This window comes from Onychomys torridus, chromosome 18 (assembly GCF_903995425.1).
Source record: "Onychomys torridus chromosome 18, mOncTor1.1, whole genome shotgun sequence".
Lineage (NCBI taxonomy): Eukaryota > Metazoa > Chordata > Mammalia > Rodentia > Cricetidae > Onychomys > Onychomys torridus.
The window spans coordinates 1,117,589-1,138,241 of record NC_050460.1 but is presented as its reverse complement, the minus strand read 5'-3'; positions in this window follow the sequence as shown (position 1 = coordinate 1,138,241).

Below are 20,653 nucleotides of genomic sequence, written 5' to 3'. Positions count from 1 at the left end.
CCATGCCATCTCAATCTCCCTTCCTCTTTTGGTCTTCATGTAAATATTTATATGGACAGAATTTTTTTTAAAAAACTGATTTCCTTATTCTGTCATTTCCCCCATCTTATCTTCTGAAACCATGTAGAGTTTAATCTTGGAACTACACACACACACACACACACACACACACACACACATACACATACATATCCCCAGAATGCCATATATTGTTCATTTGAGGTTTGTGCCACAATAACAGACACAGTATTCAATTGCACATACAGATGTTTGCTGGGTATATTCACTGCATATTTTATTTAATCTGTTATTTTGTTTGTTCAGGGAGTTACTTAGGGGAGGTTGTATGTTGAACATTCCTGCACTTCTGAGATGAAACATACTTGATTATGATGGATGATCTTCTTGTTATATTCTTGGATTCGGTTTGCAGGTCTTATTGAGTATTTCTGCATCTATGTTGACAAGGGAAATTGGTCTGTATGTTTTCTTTCTTTGCTGGATCTTTCTTTATGTGGTTTGGATATCAGAATAACTGTGGCTTCATAAAATGAATTGGGCAATGTTTGTTCTGTTTTTATTTTGTGGAATAATTTGAGGAGTATTAACATTAACTTTTCTATGAAAATTCCATGGAACTGTGTGCTAAAACCATCTGGCCATGGTTTTTTTGGGGGGGGGTTGTTTTGTTTTGTGGGTGCGTGGGAGACTTTTAATGACTGTCTCCTTTTTCACCAGTGGTTATAGGTCTCTTCAGATTACAATCTGATCTTGATTTAAGCTTGGCAAGTGATATTTATATAGAAAAGTCTCCATTTCTTTTAGATTTTTCCAATGGGTTGGAATACAGGTTTCCAAGTATGTCCTTGTGTTTCTCTGGGTTTCCTGATGTCTACTGTCATGCCCCCTTTTTCATTTCTGATGTTCTTAATTTAGATAGTCTCTCTCTGCCTTTTAGTTTAAGGGTTTGTCAACCCTATTGATTTTCTCAAAGGAGTAACTTTGTTTCATTGATACTTTGTAAACATTTTTGTTTCTATTTTACTGATTTCAGCCATGAGTTTGATTATTTCTTGCTGTCTACTCCTTTTTGGTATGATTCTTTCTTATTGTTCTAGAGCTTTCTGGTGTGCTCTTAAGCTGCTAGTATATCTCCAGTTTTTTAGTGCTGTGAACTTTCCCTTTAGAACCACTTGTATTCTGTCCCATTAGTGTGGGTGTGTTGTGTATTCATTTTCATTCAACTCTAGAATGTCTCTAATTTCTTTCTTAATTTCTGCCTTGATAGATTTTATTCAGTAGAGAATAGTTTGGTTTTCATGAATTTTTAAGATTTCTGTTGTTTGTATGGTTGTTGATATCCAGCTTTAATCTACGGTGGTCTGATAGGATGCAGGGAGTTATCTCAATTTTCTAGTATCTATTGAGACTTTCTTTGTGTCTAAGTATGTGGTGAATTTGGGGGAAATTCCCATGAGGTGATAAGAAGATATGTTCTTCTGTGTTTTGGTGAAATGTTCTCTAAATATCTGTTAGGTCCAGTTTGTTTATAACATCTGTTAGATCCAGTACTTCTTTGCTTATTTTCTGTCTGGATGATACACCTATTGGTGAGAAGAGGGTACTGCTGTCTTCCACTATTGGTGTGTGAGGGTTAATATGTGATTTAAGCTGTAGTGACATTTCTGTTACAAACTTGGATGCCCTCATGTTTGATCCATAGATGTTAAGAATTGCAATATCTTCTTTGTGTATTTTTTCCTTTTATAAGTATGTGGTCTCCTTGCCTATATATTCTGATTTGTTTTCATTTTAAGTCTCTTTTGTCCAACATTAAAATAGCTACACCACCTTGCTTCTTGCCCTGAGGTAACATGTATCCTTGATGTTGAGGTGTGTTTCTTGAATGCAACAGAAGGTTAGATCCTGTTTTCTCATTCATTCTGTTAGTCTGTGTCTTTTCATTGGGGAATCAGGATCATTGGTATTAACAGATATCAATAACCAATGATTGTTGATTCCTGTTATTTTGTTGGTGACAGTGATGATGGTGGTGATGATAGTGTGTGTGTGTGTGTGTGTGTGTGTGTGTGTGTGTGTGTGTGTTTCCATTCTTTTGATTTTGCTGGTCTGAGATTATTTATTCCCTGTGGTTTCATAGTTGTAGTTAACCACTTTAAGTTTTCCTTTTAGCACCATCTGTAGGATGTCAGGTATAATTATAATAGGGTTGCTTTAATGTGTTATTTGGTCTTTTCCCTTGCATGTTTTAACACCCTTTTGTTGTTGTTCTATATAATTAGTGTTTTGATTATCATATGCTAAGAGGAATTTATTTTCTGATCCAATGTATTTGGTGCTCTGTATGCTTCCTGCACCTTGATAGGCAGTTCCTTCTTTACATTAAGAAAATTTTCTCCCATGATTTTGTTGAAAAATATTTTCTGGGCCTTTGAGATAGGATTCTTCTCCTTCTTCTATTCTTATTATTCTTAGGTTTGGCCTTTTCATAATATCCCAAATTTCCTGGATAATTTGTATAAGAAATTTTTTAGATTCAGTACTTACTTTTAGAAATGCATTCATTTATTCTAGTCTATCTAAAATGCCTGAGATTCTCTCTTCCATTTCTTGTATTCTGTTGGTAAAGTTTATCTCTATCTAGTTCCTGCTCAAATTCCTAAAATTTCATTTCTAGAATTCTCTTAGTTTATATTTTCTTTATTGAATATATTTCCATTTTCAAGTCTTGAACAGTTTTATCAATTTTCTTCCGCTGTATGTTTGTGTTTCCTTGGATTTTTAAAGGTATTTATTTATTTCCTTTTTAAGAACCTTTATCATATTCATATAATCCTTTTAGGGTCTTTTTCTTATATTTCATTTATGTTGGAATATTCAGAGCCTGCTGAGGCAGGGGTGTTGGGCTCTAGTGGAGATATATTGTCCTGGTTGTTATTGGTTTTGTTTTTACACTGACATCTTGGCATCTGGGATTGGGAAGACTATAGTTCTAGGTGCTGATATTCATTTTTCTTTGTTATGTGGCTGTTTTGGTCCTTGGTTTCTGTTTTCTCTATGGATTATGGATTTTTGGAGAATTTGATGACTGTGTGTCCCTTGAAATGGGGGCAGAGAATGAATAGAGGTCACTCAGATCTCTACAGAAGTTTTTTAGTTTTAACATTTTCTTTATTTAACATTTTTCTAATGAAGGTTCTATGAAAGTTCATAGTGCTATGAAGTTTCCCCTTAGCACCACTTTCAGAAAGTCCCATAAGTTTGGGTATGTTGTGCATTCATTTTCATTTCATTCTAAAAAATCTTTTATTTCTTTATTCATATTCATTCCTTGACACAGTAGTTGTTCAGTGGGGGAGTTGTTCAGCTTCCATGCATTTGTAGGCTTTCAGTTGTTTCTGTTGTTGATATCCAGCTTTAGTACATAGTGTTCTGGCAGGATGCAGGTGGTTATTTTAGTGTTCTTGTATCTGTTGAGACTTTTTTGTGACCAAGTATGTTATCTGGACAGTGATGGTGCCGATAGTTGCATAACAATGCAAATGTGCTTCCTGCCACAAGCTCTGTGCTTAAAACTATAAAAATTATGGATTTTATGTCATAATTTTAGCAAAACAAGAACAAAACTTGAGGGGATGAACTGAAAATCTACTCCCCCAAATCCTACCACAAGGAGACCTATGTGCCAAGCATGATGGAAGTGTGTGCTCCCCAATAACTGGCTCCACGCTGGTTAATATTCTGCTGGTTTTGCTCGATTATCTATTTTGAAAAAAATTTAAAAAACACAGGAGATTTTTAAATAATTCAATCCTGGCAGAAATCAAAACTAGGAGCAAAATCATCTTTCACTAAATAAATCCCTTTTCCTTTCTTTTTTCTTTTCTTAAACATTTTATTCGTGTTATAGAGGGATTTCTTTATCATTTGCTTTTTTCTCCATCATTAGGAGTTGAGGAGTACTAAATCCATCACTACTTTGATGACACAGGTAAGATTCCAGATGCACATTTCCAGGTACCAAGAGTTCCCTCTAATGCCACGATCCGTTCAGCCTTCCTCTACGTCTACTGAACACATTGGTATCTCTGAAGCGTAATCTAGCATCTTAGGTCCGTATTTCTCCAAGCAGCTGTTTGGAATTGAATGCTCCCCTTCTTCTTTGTCTTACGAAATGAAAGCATCTTCATACTTCATTCCACACTCAATCAATGCAAGTCAACCAGCACAGGAGCCCTTCTCAATCCTGCCACACAATGCACTGCAACACAGCACCCTGGCTTTTCACGAAATTTGGTTTTAGCGGGTTTAGCCAATCGTCTACTATTTGATTAGGGGGTGGAGCTCCATCATCAAATGGCCAATCTAGAACGTGGATTCCTTCTTTTTCAACTGGAGCGTTATCATATGTAGCATCATAAACTCGAACCAAAGTTGTCACTCCATGCTTCTTAAGTTCGCTGGCGAGCTGGGGACTGGGCATTGAAGGCCGGGGAGGCGGGAGCGAGGAGGGCCTCTCTCCTCAATCACCTCGCGGTGGCGGCGGTGGGAGAGGCGACGACTCTCCCCCCCCCCCCCCCCCCCCCCCCCCCCCCTGCCTCAGCGCTCGACACCCGGCCTGCCACGGCGACTGCGCGTGTCCTCGAGTCCGTCTTGCTGCTGCTGTTGCCGCTGTGTCCCCCGCTGCCGCCGCCGCTGCCCGGGTTATCGCCGACGCCTGCTGGCGAAGCCTTGCGAGGTTCCCGGCTGCCGCTGCCGCTCCAGCTGCTCCAGCCGCTCCAGCAGCTCCAGCCGCTCCCGGACCCTGAACCCTATTACTTTCAACAAATGAAAACTAACAATCCAAGCATCCTTTTGGGAAAAATTTTAAACTGGCATTCCTTAGTGCTAATTAAATCGGTATGTTGGGGGGGGGGGGAGGGCAGTGGTGATACATGCCTTTGATCCCAGCACTCGGGAGGCAGAACCAGGTGAATCTCTGAGAGTTCAAGGCCAGCCTGGTCTACAGAGCAAGATCCAGGACAGGCACCAAAATCACACAGAGAAACCCTGTCTCAAAAACAAAACAAAACAAAACAAAACAAAACAAAAATCTGTATGTTCCAAATAAGGTCGTTCTCCTGATAACAGTCATCTCTGCCCCAGAACCTGGACTCCAGAACTTCACTTAGTTCACCTTAACCCTCAAATTGCCAACTACCACATTGAGATGTGGCATAGCAGAAGGTTTTTCTGGTCCTGTTCAGCCCTGTAGTCCATTTATAAAATAGTCATGCAGAGTTTTAATATTAATTATCAATTATATGACCTATGGCAGGCCCCTTGCTAGCTAGCTCTTATAGTTTAACTCAATCCATAATTATTAATCGCCACATGTTCCGTGGCTTTACCTGCATCCCATTACATGTTGCTCCCAGGATGGCAGTCTGTCTTCTCTCCCACTCTTTCTCTTTCTTGTCTTTCTCCTTGGATTTCCCACCTGCCTCTAAGCTGCCTTGCCATAGGCCAAAGCAGTTTATTTATTAACCAATGGGAACAACATACATTCACAGTGTACAGAAAGACATCCCCCAGCAATGTGTTCCTCCAGTTGAGAATGCTAGGAAAAGATTGCACAGTTCCTATGAACACTTACAAATGGAACACATGTCCTACATAGTGTTTTATAACCTGACTCTGATTTCCAAACTGGAGTACATGTTAGTTGAGTTTGTCAGCTGTGTACTAGAGTAGCATCTTAGCTACTGTTCTATTGTTGTGAAGAGACGCCATGACCAAGGGTCCTTATAAAAAGAAGTGTTTGATTGGGGAATCTCTTAGAGTTTCAGAAGGTTAGTTCATGACTATCATGGTAAGGAGCATGGCAGCAGAAAGGCAGACATGATGTTAGAGCTGTAACAGAGAGCTTATATCCTGATCTACAGACAGAGAGAGACACACACATGCACACATACACACATACAGAGAGAGAGAGACACACACACACACATGCACACATGCACACATACACACATACAGAGAGAGAGAGACACACACATGCACACATACACACATACACAGAGACACACACATGCACACATACACACATACACAGAGAGAGACACACACATGCACACATACACACATACACAGAGAGAGACACACACATGCATACATGCACACATACACACATACAGAGAGAGAGACACACACACATGCACACATACACACATACAGAGAGAGAGACACACACACATGCACACATGCACACATACACACATACAGAGAGAGAGAGACACACACATGCACACATACACACATACACAGAGACACACACATGCACACATACACACATACACAGAGACACACACATGCACACATACACACATACACAGAGAGAGACACACACATGCACACATACACACATACACAGAGAGAGACACACACATGCACACATACACACATACACAGAGAGAGACACACACACATGCACACATGCACACATACACACATACAGAGAGAGAGACACACACACATGCACACATACACACATACAGAGAGAGAGAGACACACACACATGCACACATACACACATACAGAGAGAGAGAGAGACACACATGCACACATACACACATACAGAGAGAGAGAGAGAGACGGGCCTAACATGGGCCTTTGAAACATTGAAGCCCATACCCCAGTATCACACCTCATCCAACAAGCCCACACCACTCCAACAAGGTCATGCCTCCTAATGTTTTGCAAAAGAGCTCCACTAGCTGGAGACCAAGCATTAAAATACATGAGCATATGAAGGCCATTCTCATTCAGACCGTCACAGGCAGCAAACACCTGAGGCAATCAATTTAGATAAAAGGAAGCCTTGTTTTAGCTCACAATTTTGGCTGTCTGACTGGTTAGCACTGCTTGGATGGTATTGAAAAGATAAAGAATTTCTCTTTGTGGTGATGAACATTTTCTAAAATCAACTGTAGTCATATTTGCATTGTGGATGGTAGTTGTGCTGTATGTGAATTAGAAGTCAGAAAAGCTGGTTTAAAAAAACAAAACAAACAGCAACAACAAAGCAATAAATCAACCTTTCACACAGGCTGACAGGAATCAATGAGGTGTGAGAATTACTCTGCTTCCCATATATGACAGTTAAGATATGTATGTACTAATATTGGCAGAACTTGACACTCCCCAAAAGCAAATTTTACCATATGTTCAATAAACAAACAAATGAGTAAATAAATAAGAAAGATGTATTAATTGAGTTTCTCTAAAAGAACAGAACTGATGACAGAGGATAAATATACATATTGAAATGCCCCCCCCCCCCCCGTCTCAGTAACTTAGCCTAAGAAACGGCCTTGAGAGAGATAATTGGGAGAGTAACCTTGAGTCAAAGCAGGAGATATCAAACACCCAGTCTTGGGAGGAAGAAACCTTGAGTCAAAACAAGATATCTATAATTGGCTACCTGGCCTTGGAGAACAAACAGCTGCACATTTCTGAAAATTAAAGATAGCCCCAAGTTCACCCTGGCCTTATTTGAATCAACCAATGGGGACCCTGTAACTACGCTTCTCGCTTCTGTAACCGTGCTTCTGCCCCTAGGATTCTATAAGAAGTTCCCCTTCCCCTAGGAAGGCACGCAAGTCTTCCCGGAGACTGTGTCGCCCCAGGTACCTGTGCATTTGAAATAAACCCTCTTGCTGTTTGCATCTGATCCGTGGTCTCGGCGTGTTCCTTGGGTTTGGGGTCTCTCTTGAGGAAAGATCCCCTGAGGGAGGATTTCTTTCATTGGAGGTCCCACCGAGATTGAGACCCCTCCCCAGGACCACCGACCCACCGTCAGGAGGTAAGCCGGCCAGCCTCACTATATGTTGTCCTGTCTGATTGTTGTTTGTCAGTCCGCGCACCTGATAATCTGTCTGTGCCGTGGAGCCTGAAGGAGCTGACGGGCTCGGACTTCGCCCACCGTAACCCTGGAAGACGTTCCATGGGTGTCTGAAGTCCCCTCAGGGGCACGGTTTTTCGGGGCCACTCACGAATCCGAGGGATACGTGGTGTTGGTTGGAGAAGAGGGATCCGGACCCTCACAGCACTCTCCGTCTGAGTTTCTGCTCTCGGTTTGGAGCCGGAGCCGCGCAGCGCGTGTCAGTCTTGTTTGCGTTTGTCTGTCGTTTGTTATTTTCTGTCTGAGCGCTCTCTTCCTAGAAACAGCTATGGGACAGACTGTCACCACCCCCTTGAGCCTCACGCTTGACCACTGGTCAGACGTGAAAGCACGAGCCAACAACGAGGGACTTATGATCGAGAAAAAGAAATGGATCACCCTTTGCGAGGCTGACTGGGTCACAATGAATATGGGATGGCCTCGCAAGGGAACTTTTAACCTCAGTCTTATTTTACAGGTGGAGGGAAAAGTCTTCGCTCCGGGCCCCCATGGCCACCCGGACCAGGTTCCATACATCGCTATCTGGAAACTCCTAGTGACCGACTCCCCCCCATGGGTTAAGCCGTTTCTCTCCCTTCCAGCGCCCCAGGCCTCCCCCCCACAGCACCGCCGCCCCCTCTCGCCCCTCCTACCTCCTCCCTTTACCCTATTCTCCCACGGAAGGATCCCCCTAAAACCCCTGTCCTTCCTGTGGACCCCAATTCACCCTTTATTGACCCTTTGACAGAGGACCCACCGCTGTATCTGGCGAATCAAGCGCCGGGAGCGGCACTTCCCGGCCACGGCGGCGGCGGCAGCGGCGGCGGCGGTGGCGGTCCCCATGTGAGCGCCGGGAGCGGCACTTCCCGGGCCGGCCACGACAGCGGCGGCCGTGGTCCCCATGCAGTACTGGCCGATTTTCGGCCTTTGATCTTTACAACTGGAAACAGCATAATGCATAACCCTCCTTTCTTTAAGGACCCTGTTGCCTTGACTAACTTGATTGAGTCCATTTTAATAACCCACGCCTAACCCACCAGCCTACATGGGATGACTGTCAGCAGCCTTTCCCCTCACCCGCCCGAACTGGGACTTCAGGACCCCAGAAGGTAGGGAGCACCTACGTCTCTTTTGCCAGTTGCTCTTAGCGGGTCTCCGGGGGGCTGCTAGGCACCCCACCAATTTGGCTCAGGTCAGCAATATGGTCCAGGGAAAGGATAAAAAGCCGACAACATTCCTAAAAAGACTTAGAGATGCCTATAGGATATATATCCATCTTGTCTTTCATCTATCAGTCAAGTCCAGATATAAGGGCCAAGTTACAGAGACTAGAGGGATTGAATTCGTTCAGTTTGTCAGATTTGTTGAAGGAGGCAGAAAAAGCTTTTAATAAAAATAAAAAAAAAAACTCCCGAAGAGCGGGAGGAGAGAATATGACAGAGACAGGAAGAGAGAGATAAGAAACGTCATAGGGAAATAAGTAAAGTCCTGGCCGCTGTAATGTCTCAGGGACAGGTCAGAGAGGGAGTTAGGAAGGGAGATCAAAGAAGGACACCCCTTGACAAAGACCAATGCGCCTACTGCAAAGCGAGAGGACATTGGGCTCGTGACTGCCCAAAGAAACCTCAAGGGCCTGAAAAAACTAAGACAGGAGCCACGGACCTCCTCAATCTGGAAGATTAGGGAGGTCAAGGCCAGGAGCCCCCCCCTGAGCCTAGGATAACTCTCAAGATCGGGGAGCAGCCAATGACCTTCCTGATGGACACCGGAGCTCAACATTCAGTCCTGACCCATACTGGAGGCTCTCTCAGTGACCGCACAGCTTTGGTCCAGGGGGCCACTGGTAGCAGGAGATATCAATGGACCACCGAAAGAAAGGTTCAGCTGGCATCTGGACAGGTAACCCACTCTTTTCTGCATATACCTGATTGCCCTCACCCATTATTGGGCCGAGACCTGTTGACTAAGCTCAAGGCTCAGATCTATTTTGATGACAAGGGCTCGACCTTTACGGGGCCCAAAGGGACCCCCCTACAAGTCCTAGCCCTAAGACTGGAAGAGGAATACCGCCTCTTTGAACCCGAGCCTTCTAAGGAGCCATCAGAAGGGATACAGGGCTGGTTGAGAGAATTTCCCTCAGCATGGGCAGAGACTGGCGGCTTGGGGCTGGCTCGCGACCAACCCCCCCTTGTTATTCAATTAAAAGCCTCCGCCACTCATGTTTCAATCAAACAATATCCCATGCCCTGGGAAGCCCACGAGAGTATTAAGCCACACATCCGGAGGCTCCTGGACCAGGGGGTACTCGTGCCCTGTCGATCCCCTTGGAATTCTCTCCTCCTGCCGATAAAAAAGCCCGGGACAGGGGATTACAGACCGGTTCAAGACCTGAGGGAGGTTAATAAACGGGTTGAGGATATACACCCCACGGTGCCAAACCCCTATAACCTCCTCAGCACTCTTCCACCAACCCATATTTGGTACACGGTACTGGACTTAAAGGATGCCTTCTTCTGTTTGAGATTGCATCCCCAGAGCCAGTTGCTATTCGCTTTTGAATGGAGAGACCCAGAAATGGGACTTTCAGGACAGTTGACCTGGACTTGGCTCCCCCAGGGGTTTAAGAACAGCCCGACCCTCTTTGATGAGGCCCTACATTCAGACTTGGCCGAATTCCGGGTCGAGCACCCAGCCTTAATCATGCTCCAATATGTGGATGACCTCCTCCTAGCAGCCAGAACCCAAGCGGAATGTTTGAGAGGCACTCGGGCCCTTTTGACTAAACTGGGACAGAAGGGCTATCGGGCTTCGGCCAAGAAGGCCCAGATTTGCCAAAGCAAGGTCATTTACCTGGGTTACACCCTGGAGGGAGGACAGAGATGGCTCACGGAAGCAAGGAAGGAGGCCATAATCTCCATACCCCCTCCAAGGAACCCCCGCCAGGTGTGAGAGTTCTTAGGTACAGCCGGCTACTGCCGCCTCTGGATCCCAGGTTTTGCCGAGATGGCTGCCCTGCTATATCCTCTCACCAAGCCCGGTGTCATGTTCCACTGGGGAGAGGAGCAACAGCAGGCCTTTCAACGAATTAAGAGGACTTTACTCGAGTCACCAGCTCTTGGCCTGCCAGATCTGACTAAGCCCTTTGAACTATTCGTGGACGAGAACTCAGGCTTTGCAAAAGGAGTGCTGGTACAGAGACTGGGGCCATGGAAGAGACCAGTAGCTTATCTATCCAAGAAATTGGACCCGGTGGCTGCAGGTTGGCCCCCTTGTCTGCGCATGGTAGCTGCCATCGCTGTCTTGCTCAAGGACGCAGGGAAACTGACTTTGGGACAGTCATTAACTGTGTTATCCTCCCATGCGGTGGAAGCTCTGGTCCGGCAGCCTCCAGATAAATGGCTCTCAAATTCCAGGATGACCCACTACCAGGCTTTGTTGTTAGACACAGACCGAGTGGTGTTTGGACCAGTTGTCTCCCTCAATCCCGCTACCCTGCTGCCCTTGCCAGACCCATTAGAGGAGCACAATTGCCTCCAGATTCTGGCAGAGGCCCATGGTACCCGCTCCGACCTAAGAGATCAACCGCTGTCGAACCCAGATTTCATCTGGTTCACGGATGGGAGCAGCTTTCTCCATGAAGGAGAATGGAGGGCCGGAGCAGCAGTCACTACCACAACAGAGGTAATCTGGGCCTCACCGCTGCCGCCTGGAACATCGGCCCAAAGGGCAGAGCTGGTCGCGCTGACCCAGGCCCTCCGGATGGCAGAAGGTAAGAGACTCACAGTCTATACTGATAGCAGATATGCCTTTGCTACTGCCCATGTACATGGAGAAATATACAGGAGGAGAGGCCTCCTGACCTCAGAGGGCAAGGAAATTAAAAACAAAAAAGAAATTTTAGACCTCTTAAGGGCTTTGTTCCTCCCACATCAGCTCAGCATTATACACTGTCCCGGGCACCAGAAGGATGACTCTGTAATAGCGTGGGAAAATCGGCTGGCCGATCTGACGGCCGGGACAGTGGCCTTACAACCCCCCAGGGGCGACAAGCTGCTGGTCTTGCAGGACAACCAACAGCCAAGCAGGGACCCCATGCCCTACAGCCCGGAGGACCAGGAACTAGCAAAGAAAATGGGGGCGGAATGGAGCCCCCGAACGACAAGCTTACATCATAGATGACAAAATAGTTATGCCAATTTCCCACACTAAATACATGCTCAAGTTCCTCCATGCGCTAACCCACTTAAGCAAAAACAAGATGAAGGCCCTTCTGGCTGATGAGACTTTGGACACTGTATTATTGAATCAGGAACAGGTCCTCCAACAGGTGACTTCCAGCTGCCCTGCTTGTGCCCAAGTCAACCCGGGAAAAACCCATCTGAACAGAGGAAGCCGCCTGCGAGGCCACCGCCCCGGAGTCCATTGGGAACTTGACTTCACTGAGGTAAAACCCGGGCTATATGGATACAGATACCTTCTGGTTTTTGTAGACACTTTTTCAGGATGGACGGAGGCCTTCCCTACCAAGAAAGAAACTGCTACCGTGGTAACCAAGAAATTCCTGGATGACATCTTTCCCAGGTATGGAATGCCCCAGATATTGGGGTCAGACAATGGGCCCGCCTTTATCTCCCAGGTAAGTCAGAAGATGGCCAGGCTATTGGGGATTGATTGAAAACTCCATTATGCATACCGCCCCCAGAGCTCAGGATAGATAGAATGCATAAATAAAACCATTAAGGAGACTTTAACCAAATTAATGCTCACAACTGGCACTAGAGATTGGGTGCTCCTACTCCCACTAGCCCTTTACCGAGCCCGGAATACTCCTGGGCCTCACGGCCTAACCCCGTTTGAGATTTTATATGAGACTCCCCCACCAATAATAAACTTCTTCCACCCTGATATCTCCTCTTTTGCCACTAGCCCTACCCTGGAGGCGCACCTTCAAGCCCTCCAACTGGTACAAAAGAAAACCCCTGGCAGATGCCTACCAGGAGCAACTGAATCGCCCGGTGATGTCTCACCCATTCAAGATTGAAAACTCTGTCTGGGTCCACGCGTCACATATGAAGGCCGCCAAAGAACCCGACAAAGCTGAGAGCACCAAGACATCTACATGAAAAGTTCAATGCTCCCCAAACCCACTAAAGATAAGACTTACCTATGGGTTCCCCTAATCCCCCTAATAGCCCTCCTAACGTTAGGAGGGGCATCACCAGAGTCCTGCTCATTTTATTATTTGGGCCAGGCATCTTCAACAGATTGGTACAATTTGTCAAGGATAGGATTTCTGTTGTCCAGGCTTTGGTCCTAACCCAACAATATTAGAGGCTCTGAGAATCAGAGATGAAGCTGACCCCTTATTCTCCATCCTAAAATGAAAGATTCCATTTAAAACAAAAGAAAATGGGGGAATGAAATGCCCCCCGTCTCAGTAACTTAGCCTAAGAAACGGCCTTGAGAGAGATAATTGGGAAAGTAACCTTGAGTCAAAGCAGGAGATATCAAACAACCGGTCTTGGGAGGATGAAACCTTGAGTCAAAACAAGATATCTATAATTGGCTACCTGGCCTTGGAGAACAGACAGCTGCACATTTCTGAAAATTAAAGATAGCCCCAAGTTCACCCTGGCCTTATTTGAATCAACCAATGAGAACCCTGTAACTATGCTTCTCGCTTCTTTAACCGTGCTTCTGCCCCTAGGATTCTATAAGAAGTTCCCCTTCCCCTAGGAAGGCACGTAAGTCCTCCCAGAGACTTGTCGCCCCAGGTACCTGTGTATTCAAATAAACCCTCTTGCTGTTTGCATCTGATCCGTGGTCTCGGTGTGTTCCTTGGGTTTGGGGTCTCTCTTGAGGAAAGATCCCCTGTGGGGGGGCTTTCTTTCAATATAATGACTCTGTGTGTGTGTGTGTGTGTGTGTGTGTGTGTGTGTGTGTGTGTGTGTGTGTGTGTGTGTGTGTAATTAGACTGGCTTATAGCATGTAGTCCTGGTAGTCCAACAATGGCTATCTTAGATAGAAAGGCTGAGAATCCAGTAGTTGTTCAGTCCATTGAAGCTAGATGCCTCAGTAGTCACAGTCTGGCACTAGAGTTCTGGTGAATTGCCGGAGAGCTGGTTTTAATATCGGCAGCAACAGCATAGATGGACTTGCCAGCAAGAGTGGGGGCAAATAGGCAAAAGCAAAGTTTCTTTCTCCCGTGCTCTTTTATGTAGGCTGCCAACAGAAGGGGTAGCCCAGATTTTGGGTGTGTCTTCCTACCTCAAATGATACAATTAGGAAAATCCTTCACAGGTGTCCTCAGCTGCTTGGATTCTAGTTAATTCCAGTTGCTAATATTGACAACCAATATTAGCCATTACAACAGACTAAAGAATAAAAAATGAAATGGGACCAAATGAGAGATTTTAAATCATGGAGAGGCACAACCCTGAGGAGTTGCAGTGATGGTCTCCTTTACATTGCAGCCTCCCTGAGGCAGGCTGGTTCTTCCCTTTGTATCCCCATCATGAGTTACAGGCCCACTGACACTGGACTGAAACTTCCAAAAAAGAGAAAGAAAAAAAAACCCTTCTCCTTCATTTAAGTTGTCTTATATGCTGTTATAGTAATGACAAGTCACCAAATACAACATGTGATTATAGAAACACTGTTCTGATCTAGCTTTATTCTTTTGCTGTGACAACACTATGAACAAAAGCAATTTGGGAGAGGAAATAATTTATTTGATTTACACTTTCAGGTCACAGTCTATCATTAAAGCACATCAAGATGGTTAAGAACTTAAACAGGAACTGAAGCAGAATTCCGGGACCACTCACACAGAAAATGTTTCCACCCACAGTGACTATGCTCCTAAATCATTTAACAATAGAGATGGTGACCCACAGACATGCACCAGGCCACTCTAATCTAGGCATTCTCTCTCTCAGATGACTTTAGGCAGAGTCAAGTTAACAGCCAAAGATAACTAGTACAAATTCTTTTGCAAAGAAGCATTAAACACTAGAGATAACAGGCTGGGGGCACAGGTCAATTGTAGAGAAGTTGCCCAGATTATGACCCCCAGGACCACACACACACACACACACACACACACACACACACACACATATATATAAAGGATGAAGGAAAGGGTAATGGGGAGAAGAAAGAAGGATAGTAGGAAAAAAAGGATGAAGGGAAAGAGGAGACAGAGACAGAGAAACATAGAGAGAATGTGTTATTTATAACACACAATATGTCCTGCCCTATCATAAAGGCAACTTGCTCAATAAAGATTAAGCATTGACTCTGCAGCTAGGCAGGCTGTGTCCTAATTCTGACTTTGTAATTTATTGGCTTTGTGCTTCTCAGTCTTTGATAACCTACTTCTTCATCTCCAAAGAGGATACAATAGTACACACCTCAGAATGCTCGTTAAGAGGGTTAAATGATGTGATATCTGTAGAGTGCTGAGAGGCAAACCCTGCAAATACAGCAAGCACTCAATCAATTCTATCTCCCATTATTAATTTTGTAGCTGAATAATAACAGCTCCTTAATTGAAGGTTGAGGCTTATAATGTGTAAAAAAAAAAAAAAGTCTTTGTGCAGAACCTGAGTTAATTTAAAATAAATTTGGTAGACTATTAACTGTAAACATAGCCTTTGCCACAGCTTGGTTAATTACTTTGACAATTAGTTACCCAGAACATTAATAATATTTATGAGTACTCAGTTGATTTCTTTCTTAAGATTTGTATTAATTATATGTGCTCTTTGAAAATTTCATCCATGAACATAATGCATACTGATCACTCTTACCTTCTCTCAATCCTTCCTTCTCCTGTCTACTCCTCCTCCCTCCACATCTCTCTTGACATACATGTCTAATTTTGTTTAGTGACCCACTGAGTTTAACCAAGGCTAATTTTGTGACTGCAAGTTTGGAGCTATCCACTGCAGCTTGGTGGACTCAGCAACAGATACATAACTGGTGACATTGATGCCCTTGTCTCAGGTACTCAGATAATTTATAAAGAAAATACATTAAATTTCTTCTATAATTTGTAGTATACAGAATTTTCCAATATGTGTAGAACCATCCTCTTTGACATGTAAGCTAGCTATTCTAAGCAACCTCATTTAAAAACCCATTGTCAGTGACTATAGGTGCTGGATACAGTTTGCATGTCACTCTTTCATGCAGACTGCTACATTCTCAAAGCAAGCTGCCTTTCAGCCTATTCATTATACATTAAATTCTATGATCTCCTTAATTTACATGAAATTAGTAATGGGAGCTCATTTTTGGTAGCTTACTAGTTGACTACAAATTCTATTAATTAGATTTTAAAATCTCTGTATCTTCAAGTAACGAATGAAGAAGCAAGCATACTTAATCCAAGAAAATTATGTATTAAAGGAAATCTGGGTGTCTTTACTTTAAAAGTGAAGTTTTCAAAACAAAACCATCATCACATTTAAGTTTCCATTAAGTTTTTTGTTGTGGTGGTGGTTTTTTTGGTTTGTTTTTGTTTTTTTTGTTTTGCTTTGTTTTTTGTAGGACAGTTTCTTAGCTGAATCTAGTTAGAACTTTGCTTTCCTCTGCCACACTGGTAATGGCTCCCACCACAGGGGACAGATGTAGGGACCATTTCACAAGAAGGTAGCCACTGAAGTGAGCTATTTCCAGTTCAATGAAAGCTGAAAGAATTTTAGATAGCTCAAGCTGTAATTCCCCAAGGGAGATTAGTCAGGACAGTAAAGTCTGTGGACTTAAAGGAAACTTAGTGAACATTTGGCAGTGATCAAGACCCTTGGCCTCAACAGGCCAGGAGCAACATCCAGAAAAGGGCAAGTTGGGCAAAATGTCACTTCAAAGCAGGTGTTCCTGATATAATCAGCTTGTAAAGCCCCAGCACATTATTTCATATCAGGTCTCAAACTCCCAGTCTCAGGAGTATTTACACTTAATGTTACAAGGAAATATGAAATGTTTTCTTTATGTGGACTATAGTTATCAGTATTTTAGTGTTAGAAATTATAAGTTCAAGACTTAAACCTAAGACCAGACACTATAAAATTACTATAAGGAAAGATGGGAAATGTTTGATGATATTTGTCTGAGAAAGTATACTCTGGATGGGTACAGACAGCAAAGCCATAAGTACAGAAATAGTATTACATCAATGCAAAATGCACCAACACTGCTAAGGAGAGAACCATGGGATGGGAAAAGCATTTGCAAACTATATCTGATAAGGAGTAATATCCAAATCACATAAGAAATTCAAACATCTAATAATGAAAATAAAAAATAAGCAAAAAAATTAACTCCACAAAGTAGTGGGTCTTCATCCCTTCACTTTGAAGATATCTGATAGTCCCTTCCTGACAATAACTTTTGCCTTAACAACAGCCAGTGGCCTGCAATACACTGTCACTGTGACCTTACATGGATTATATTTACTTTTCATTATCTTTACAACTCAAACTTAACTACAAAATTTATATATTTCACTGCATTTATGGTTTTAATTTCTTGTACCTCACTCCACTCAGTTGTTTATTTTTCCTCTGGATGAAGAAAATGATTTAGTGAGAGACATTCGCTAGAAAATTGATAGAAAAGCCTCTTAGTGCTTGTGCATTAACCTTGCTGTGCTATGAAGTTTCTGAGATGAAGGTTTGGTAAAGAATTAATCATGGGTATAAACCTGAGTATTTAGAAGGTAGTTTGACAACTTGTCTGTTGTAGAATATTATTTTAAGGTGTGTTACTTTTGTTTATGCTCTGGAACATTTGTTTAATGATGGAAAGATGTGTTTGTTTAAATCTTTGGTCAGGAGGCTTAGTCACCAACTAGCTGACAGGAAGTGATAGGGAGGAGCCAGATGTGGAAAGGTTTTTAAGGAGGGGCAAGGAGAAGCAGGAGGGCTTTCTGGAGGACATGAGCAAGGAGAGGAGGTGAGCGACTTGCTATTCAGCCTCTCTGAAGAACAGAATTCCACCTTAACTTTTGAATCTTGAGTTCATTAGAGGGACAGAGATCTAGTTAAGTTCCCTTCATAGCTTTGAAAGAGTTGGCATCTGAGGAACAGAATTCCCTCTGGCTTCGGCCCTTGCAGCCTAACTGCTGCTGGTAGTGGGCAGAGTTGCAGTTGCTGATTCAGACTGTTGTGGCTAAAAAGGCAGCAACGATTTAAAAAAATGACAACACTTGTCTGTTTAGCAAAACAACAGTTGTAGGCTCCCCACTAGGGCCTACACCATCTGCAGCAATGGGCTCTTTTCCAGGTTTGCAGATTCAGACATGAGTTCTTCTTGTGAAAAAGGGCTCAGATCCTCTCAGAAAGTGATTGGTTACCCCATAACAGGCATGCCACTACTGCACTAGAGAGCACATATTGCCTGCCAACTTTTCATCATGGATAAGGGAAAGACTCAGGAGTCCTCATCGCTCCCAGAAAGGATAACTTTCAGCTACTATCTTCAACTTCCTACTTTTACTATCAGGAATACCCCGTCTTCACCCCTAGACTTAACCCTTGCTCACTGGCAGGATGTCCAGGAGACCGCTAGCAACCACAGTGTAATTGTTAAGAAAAAGAGATGGGTCACTTTCTGTTCAGCTGAGTGGCCAACTTTAAATGCTGGGTCGCCAGAAGGGGAACCTTTGATGTTGCAACTATCCACCTAGTAGAGGAGATTGTTTGTCACCCTCACTCCAGCCAGTCGGACCAAGTCCCTTATATAGTTACCTGGAGGGGCCTGATTGTTAAGGAAGGTGGACCCCCTTCCTTGGATAAAGCCATTTCTGCCCCTATAGCAGGTTCAAGGCACTCAGGTCCTAGCAACCAAACCCAAGAGTCCTCCAGCGAAGCAAGACGGAGGAGCCTGCTGCTGTACTTGAGGGAGGAACTCCTGAGCGGAACTTTTTCCACCCTCCCACTCTCCTCAACTTCCCCAAACCCGCCCCACTGCGGAGCAAGCCCCAGGTACCCGGCCGTCAAGAGTGCAGGGAGGGGGCCAGCTCTATCTACCCACAGTAGGAAGGGGATGGAGGCCTCTTCCAAGGAGCCCCTTAACCAGACTCCACAGTAGCTCTTCCCCCACCAGGCCTGCTGGCCCTCTGGATGATTTGGGGAACCAGCCCTTCCACTATTGGCCGTTTGCCACTGGTGACCTATATAATTGGAAAGCCCAAAATGCGCTATTTTCTAGGTACCCCCAAGATTTAACTAACCTATTAGAGACAGTCCTATTCACTCACCAGCTGACTTGGGATGATATGGGCCAATTATTGGGGGTCCTCTTCACCACTGAGGAGAGGAACCGGATTCTGGAGAACACTCGGAAGCTAGTTCCAGGACCCACAGGTGCTCCTCTGACAGATCCTGCTCTGATAGCGGCTGCCTTACCATCCATTTGCCCCAACTGGGACAATAGTACGGCAGAAGATAAGGAGAGTCTCCAAGTCTACCACTAGGCTCTGTTGGCAGGTCTCAAGGCTGCTGCATGCAAGTCTATTAATACGGCAAAAATTTATGATATAAGACAGGGAAATAAAGAAAGTCCAGCCACATACCTAGAGAGGTTGATGGGGGCTTTCAAACAGTACTCCCCCTATAACCCGGAGTCTGAAGAAGCACAACAGGCAGTTATCCTAGCATATGTTAATCAGGCAGCACCAGATATTAAGAAAAAGCTACAGTCACTGGAAAGACTAGGAGAAAGAAGCCCGAGAGACCTAGTGGCAGTGGCAGAAAAAGTCTATAACAAAAGAGAAATGGGAAAAAAAGAAAAAAGAAAAAAGAAAAAAAAGAGAGAGAGAACATCGAGGGAAAAAAAAAGACAGAAGGCAAGAGAGAAACCTAACCAAGATACTGGATAGGCAGCAGGCACAGATGAAGAGAGTGCGCCTAGCTGCAGAGGCAGGAGACTATGGGAAAGATAAGAAGCCTTTGCCTGAACTGGAGAGGAATCAGTGTGCATATTGTAAGGAAGAAAGACATTGGGCTAAAGAATGCCTCAAGAACAGAAACAAGAGAGGCATGTCAGTGGGGCCAGGGACCCACAGGTGCTCCCCTGACAGATCCTGCTCTGATCGCCCCAACTGGGACTATAATATGGAGTCCCCCATCCTTGCCACCATAGAAGAAGATAGTGATTAGGGGAGACGGGGATCGGCTCCCCTCCCCGAACCTAGGGTAACCCTGAGAGTGGAGGGGAAACCTATCCAATTCATGGTGGATATGGGGGCAGAAAGCTCAGTACTTCTGACACCTGAGGGCCCCCTGTCAGGGAAACAGACCTGGGTACAGGGTACAATGGGCACCAAACCTTATAAATGGACTACCCGAAGAATGGTGGACTTGGGAGTGGGACAGGTAACCCACTCATTCCTGGTTTTCCTAAATATCCATACCCCTTGCTGGGGCGTGATTTGCTTAGCAAAATGAGAGCACAGATCCATTTTACAGATGCAAGGACCCGCATCGAACAACCAGATGGAAAAGCCATTAGAGTGTTTCTGACAATGCCTTTGGAGGAGGAATATTGCCTCCATGGGCAAAAGTCTGGCCCCAGCCCAAGTATGGACATCTGGCCCTGAGAATTTCCAACTGTCTGGGCCAAGACAGGGGAATGGGGCTGGCCAAACATCAGCCTCCAATATATGTGGAACTCAAAGCTAATGCAGACCTAGTAAAGGTCCGGCAG